The following is a 6,329-nucleotide window of genomic DNA, read 5'->3' as shown; positions in this document are numbered from 1 at the left end:
GAGGAGGAGGGAGTGTGGTGGGCTCCTCCCCCATTCCCTCTGGCATTTACCACTTCCAAACAATCACACTTTTGTTTCACTGAAATGATTACGTTCCCCGGGAGCCTTTTAAATGGCACTTTCAAGGGTCTTTTTTATTCTTTCCATTTAAAACACCCTTTTTTCCTGGGGCGGGGCGAGGGAGAGAAGAAAAGCTTCTAAAGCAATCACCAAACGCTGATCACTGGACTCTAAGCCTGTGCATTCCAAACGTGGCTCTGGCACCAACAGGCTGGGGACTTTCCTTACGGAGAAGTGGAGGAGAATGGAGCAGTCAGTGGCTTGCCTAACGTCCCTCTGCCCTGTCCCTACACCTCCGTTTCTGAGTCTCTCTCCCTTTGTTCCTTCATTCCCCTACTCCCTCTTCCACCCTTCTCTCGGATTCTCTCTTGTCCCAAGTCTGGCTGGAGCTCTGGGTCTGCACTCTCCCAGTCCCAGGCATCCTTCTTCATAGGGGCCAACCCATTCCAGGTTGCCCTCCTCTCCCTTCTTACCTGGGCTTTTAAATTCATTATGCCTTTCATTGTTTCCTATTGCATACACAATTTCTATTGCCCTGGAGACTGGGCTGGTGCAAGCAGGGAAAGGCATACAATGTGGATTTCGTTAACTCTACTTCCCAGTTCACCTCCGGTGGTGGTGGGGAGCTGGGCACCTTTTTGCTCAGGCCCCTTCACCTCAGTGTCTGACCTGTTTTGTGGGTATTCACTTCCAGTTTTGTGTTGAGTCCTCTTCTGCAGCTTCCCCTCCGCTCCTGAAGAGGGGAATGCCCGGCCCATATCCCAGGTAGGGTAAAAGAGGCTGTGGAAGGCGGTGCTCGGACTGCTACCAACAAAGTGGCGAGAGGTGGGCAAGGTGAGTACAGGTTAGACAAGGTCTGCTAGCCCCCTCCCAGGCTGATTCGCCAGTCTCTCTGCTTTGGGGCTACAGTGTACACCACTCCTCCCCCTTTCCTGTGCTTCATCAAATGCAGAGACTATGAACGGGTCAGCGCCTCCTTGCCAATGAGGCAGTTTTATGGGCTTTAGAAAAACACTCCAATTGTTCCCTCAATTACTGAGCAGATTGAATATATTAATCTCTCTCCTAACTGAATGAAAATGTCGGCTGCCGCCCCTCCCCCAGCCACCAGCGCCCCTCCAGTAGCACGTGCAGGAGCAACTCCCAACTTCTCCCTCCTCCCTCCCAACGACCCCTCCAACCCAACCCTCTTGGCCTCCAGCCCAGGCAGGTTAGCGTGGGTCCAGGCAGCATGCTTTTGCTGTGCAAAACAAAACACACACACACACCACAGCGGGTGGACAGCTGCTTTACATTTTTCTATCAATTTTCATTGATTTTTCTCCTTTGCTGCCATTTGGAAGAGCCTTTTCTTTGAGTAAACTCAATCATGGGGGCAAATGGGGGGCAGGAGTGGTACTGTGGGTGGCTCCCCCTTCTGCTCCTGTGACAACTGCCTCCAGCTTGAACACACTCTGCCCCAGGCAGCTGAGCCTTGTTAAAAGCTACCTGAGGCTTCTCTTTGAAGCTCGATTTTCTTTTATTTCAGGGGAACAAAGGCACTGTCACCCACTCAGAAAGGGGTGCAGACCTATCATCATGGAGGAGGGCTGAGGCTGGCTGGAGAGGCAGGGCTGGTTAGTGAGGGACAAGGCCAGCCCCCTCAGGAAGAGAAAAGCTATCTGTAAATCTACACAATTACCCTGCAGGCCTCCTGCTGTCCCCCTCTTCCTCCTTGGAGGCACTGAAAGACTTTCTGCCCCCTGGGGCCTCTGAAGGAGACCTCAGACAAGTCCCTAGGCATAGTGGATAAGACCTGAATATATGTAAGTGGTGGTGGGGGGGGTTCCCATATTTCTGTCATTGCCCAAGCCAATTCTTTCACCTCATCCTGCCTGATTTCCAAGTCATCTACATGTATGCCTTGGGAGTCATTTTAGGGTCCGTGCCTGGAGCTCAGCTGGTGGGGGATAGGGGAGCTTTGGGGTCTAGCCAGCTTACAAGGAGAGGCAGGTGCATTTAAGTCAGGTGGATCTGGGTTCAGATCAGTCTCTGGCACTTAGTAGCTGTGTGATCTTGTGCAGGTTAGGTAATGTCCCTCAGCCTCCATTTCCCACTGTTGGGGGTGGGGGCGATGTCCCTGTGTCCTCTGTTGCCAGGAGGGTGAGATGAGCCCGTTTAGAGCAGCCCTGCCCTTCAGGAAGTGTTTAATAATGCTTGCCACTCTAGTAATGAGTTGGGATGTCTACACACTGGGCAAAGCAGATGGGTCTGGGCTTCAGTTTCTGCATCTAGAAAATATGTTGGTCCTTATTGCTTAGCCGGCCTCCCAGGGCCCCATTGTCTCTGGTGCTGGGGGTGGGAGGCAGTTTGGTGCGGGGGCAAGGGGGGGGTGTGCGTCGGGAAGACTGGCCCAGCCTGGATGGTAGTCTGGGAAGAGGCTCTGTTAGCAGATTGTTATAACTGAGCACACAGATGGCCCTGCTGCTCCTCCTGGGCTGCCTTCCCCACCCTACTCAGGATTTCCGGAGGCCCTGTGAGTGTGAATGTGAATGTGTGATGTGTGTGGTGAGGGAGATGGGGAGGAAGGGGATGCCTATATCTGCCGTCCTCCTAGCCAGTCAGGCCCAGCACCAAAGAGCACCTGATGGACTCCAAGGGAGTGAAAGGAGGGAAAAGGTCCAGTTTTCATGGCCTTTTAGGGCATCTCCCTCTTTTCTTCCTCACAACCCTGGAAGGCAGATGTACCCCAACAGACACTCCAGAACATAGATGCATAGGCACACAGGACGCATACGTGTTGTTATACACACACCCACCACATCCTGCACATGCAGAGAGCCCCCATCACAAAGATAGACTCACTGATGGATACACATGGGGCACACACCCTCCCACAAACAGGTCCCCACTCCTTAGGACCATCCTGGCCTCCTGGCTTCATTTCTGTATAAACCCCCAAGTGCAGCTTCTATTAGAAGAGGCTTTGGGAACTTGGCATGTGTGATATATGAGGTGAAATTAAAACGCAAGCAAAATCTATCTTTAATCATTGATCTTTAATAAAACTCTAAGAGCAGATGGGATAGGCAGCAGGGAAGGAAGGCTGACAGTGCCCAGTCACCCGCCCTGGCCTTGATGAGGGGTTAGCTTGTTAGAAGTCAGTTCAAACACACAATCCTGGATCCTGGACTGGTTCTGCAGAGTGCCTGGGCTCAGGACAGATGGAGGATAAATGGAGGGTATCCCTCCATCTGGATCAGACATCCTGCCCTGGGGTCCCATGGCCCAACCTCCATCAGCTCAGGGTGGTCATCCATCCATCCATCCATCCATCCATCCATCCATCCATCCATCCACTTCCTCAGCACTAAACCAGGTAGCTGTATCTCCCAGCATTTACGGGGCTGCCAGGCTGGGTTAGGAGAGGAAGTAGGAGGAGTTGGAAGACAATTACTTTCAAGCTGACTATGAGGGTTGGGGAGGCATGATAGGCTGGGTGGTCATCAAGGACTCAGTTGGCTGTAGAAGAAAAACAGTTCAAAAGACCCTGGTTTAGGGCACCATTTCACAGTTGCATGTAAGCTGTATGACTTGGAGCAAATCGCTTACCTCCCTGGGCCTCAAGTTCCTATCTGTACAATGGACAGAGAGTGTCTACTGACAAGGAGGTTGAGAGGCTCAGCTAAGCAAGAGGCTGGGAATTGCTCAGTTCATTAAAACCCACCTCACATTTGTCAGGGGGGCATCTGATCCCTGCCTCAAAGAATCAGTAGGGTTCCAGGAAAGAGGTTTTCAGGTGGAGAGGACAGTATGACAATGATATGGAAGCAAGAATTGGGAGATGTGTGAGGGGGCAGCATCAGGGAGAAAGAATGATGTGTAGAGAGACCATCTGTGGGATGGAGAGTTGCTGGGGATGCCAAGGGAATGGAGAGTAGGTGCCAGCTCCACAGCTCTGAGCTCTCTACCATCCCCTATTTTCCCAGACTGCTCTGAGCCAGGCTGGCAAGGGGGAACCTGCAGAGCCCATTGGAGCATCATATGGCTCTTGGGAGGTGGGTGGTTAGGGAAGCCTAGATGATGTCCATTTTCTGAAGCAGGAAATAAGCCCTTAGAGGAAGTGAACAGCTTTCCCTTGAGTCAATTGCAAAGCCAGTCTGGAATTGAGGTCTCCATCATATTATTTTGTTTTTCTCTGATGAGGTAATGAACACAGGTGTAATCGCTCACAGCAGTCTTTCCCAGGGAGATTCATGTTTTAATGGGCTTTCTAGGCAATGAGACAGAATTGTGGGAAGCAGTTGGGGAAACAGATTTCTGCCTCGTGGCCCCATATCACAACAAGTCCAGCCAAGACAAGTCACTCAATGTTAAGCCAACCCTAACAACGAGTGCTCATTGTCCTGGGGTTTGGGAGCAGGACTGAGGATGGGGTTCGGGCTGTCAACGGCTCAGAGTCCCCAGGCAACCCCAGTGGCCCACTAGAGTTGGCTGATGACACTGAGAAAAAAAAGTTGCATAAATAGTCCCAGAATTAAGCCCTTGCCCACCCTGAGGAGTAAGAGTCAGTTACAGCCAAGAAGGTTCAGTGAATAAACATTGTTTCAGATCCCTGCTCTGGCTCATACCAGGTGTTTCGTTGTTGTTGTTGTTTTAAAGAAACCTCATTTCATTTCTTTTTTTTAAATTTTTATTTTTATTGATTTCAGAGAGGAAGAGAGAGAGAGAAACATCAATGATGAGAGGGAATCATTGATTGGCTGCCTCCTGTATGTTGGACCGAGCCCACAACCCAGGTGTGTGCCCTTGACCAGAATCGAACCTGGAATCCTTCGGTCCGCAGGCTGACACTCTATCCACTGAGCCAAACTGGCTAGGGCCATACCAGGTGTTCTTGAGCAAGTCACTTCACTTCTCTGACCCTCTGTTTTCTCCTCTAGAAGATAAGGATAATGATGCCTACTTTGCAGCATGGTTGTGAGGATTAAATAATATGCTAGATTGACTGTAGTCCAGGAGCCCTGACTTTCAGGCTACAACCAGCCTGGAGGAGGGAGTAGGACACACATCACACCCATACTTAGCCCTGCAGGGGGGTGTATCGATTTCTGCACAAGAAGTATTTGTTAAGCCCAGATTCAGCATGGTCATCCATCCTGCCAGGCCTGGCCTCTCAGAGTTCTCAGGAAGATAGCACAGTGAGACCATTGCAGTCATTGGATGTAGGAGGGGAAGCAACTGGGCCTGCCCTGGGTGAAAGGGTGACACTCCTGCTCTGCCACCTCCTGGATCTGGAATTTAACCTCCCTGTGCCTCCTTTCTTCATCTATAAAATGGGGATGGTGACAAGACTGCCCTGATAGGATCATTGAATTGAATGTGTAGTACATTTAAAGAATATACTAATGCTCACAAAACGTTAGCTATGGTCATTATGTGGATGGATAGCAGCTTGTCAGATAGACAAGGTTTGGAAGCCTGCATTCTAGGCAGATGTAACAGCTTAGGCAAAGGCCCAGAGGCTTGAGAGCGTGTGGTACTCAGGGGAGGTAAAGGGCGGTGAGGAGTATGGGGACAGCTGAGGGGCCGGCCATGGGGCATACCTGGGAGAGAGAAGGCTGAGCCTGCCCCCAACATTCACTCCAGCAGGAAGCCTGGCTCTTGAATCACAGATCAGGGAGGGGGGCCCTGGAGAGCTGAGGTCCTCAGGGTGGGCATGGAAGGAGGGGTAGATATTATTTTAATCTTCCTCTTAAAACATAATTGCTTTTTGTCAGCAGGTGTTCTGGGAGCTGCCTTCCCAAGAGATTGCTTTCCAGGCTCCTCTCCTCCAGGAGACAGTCAGGACCAGGCCAGCTCAGTGTTGCATTAATATGCTGCAAATGTGATTTCATGGCCTCAAATAAGATTAGGGCCAGGGGCTCTGCTCTCTCTCTCTGATAGAGACAAGGACAGGCAGTGTGGGCGAGGGGTTTAGCTGAGCAAGGAGTCTGAGGGAGGGGATCGGGATCTAGCCTGAATGAGCAGTTTCCTGTAACTGGAGCTCCTGGGACCTGCTGGCTCCTTCCAGCTGCACAGGCAGCCCTGAGGCCCTGTCTGGGGGGTGGGGTACTCTGGGCTGTCTCCCCCACCCCAGAACTCCCCACAGGAGCCCTTAGTAAAGGAGAGGGCTGAGATTACAAAGGCTGGCTCTGCAGCTGGATGGCCTGGGTCCAAAGCTTGACTCCTCTGCTCCTGGTTGTGCCTTTCATTTCTCATTTGTAAAATGGGGACTACAATAGTACCTA

The sequence above is a fragment of the Plecotus auritus genome (genome assembly GCF_963455305.1).
Source record: "Plecotus auritus genome assembly, chromosome: 1".
In the NCBI taxonomy this organism is placed as follows: Eukaryota; Metazoa; Chordata; class Mammalia; order Chiroptera; family Vespertilionidae; genus Plecotus; species Plecotus auritus.
Note: the sequence above shows the minus strand (reverse complement) of the source record.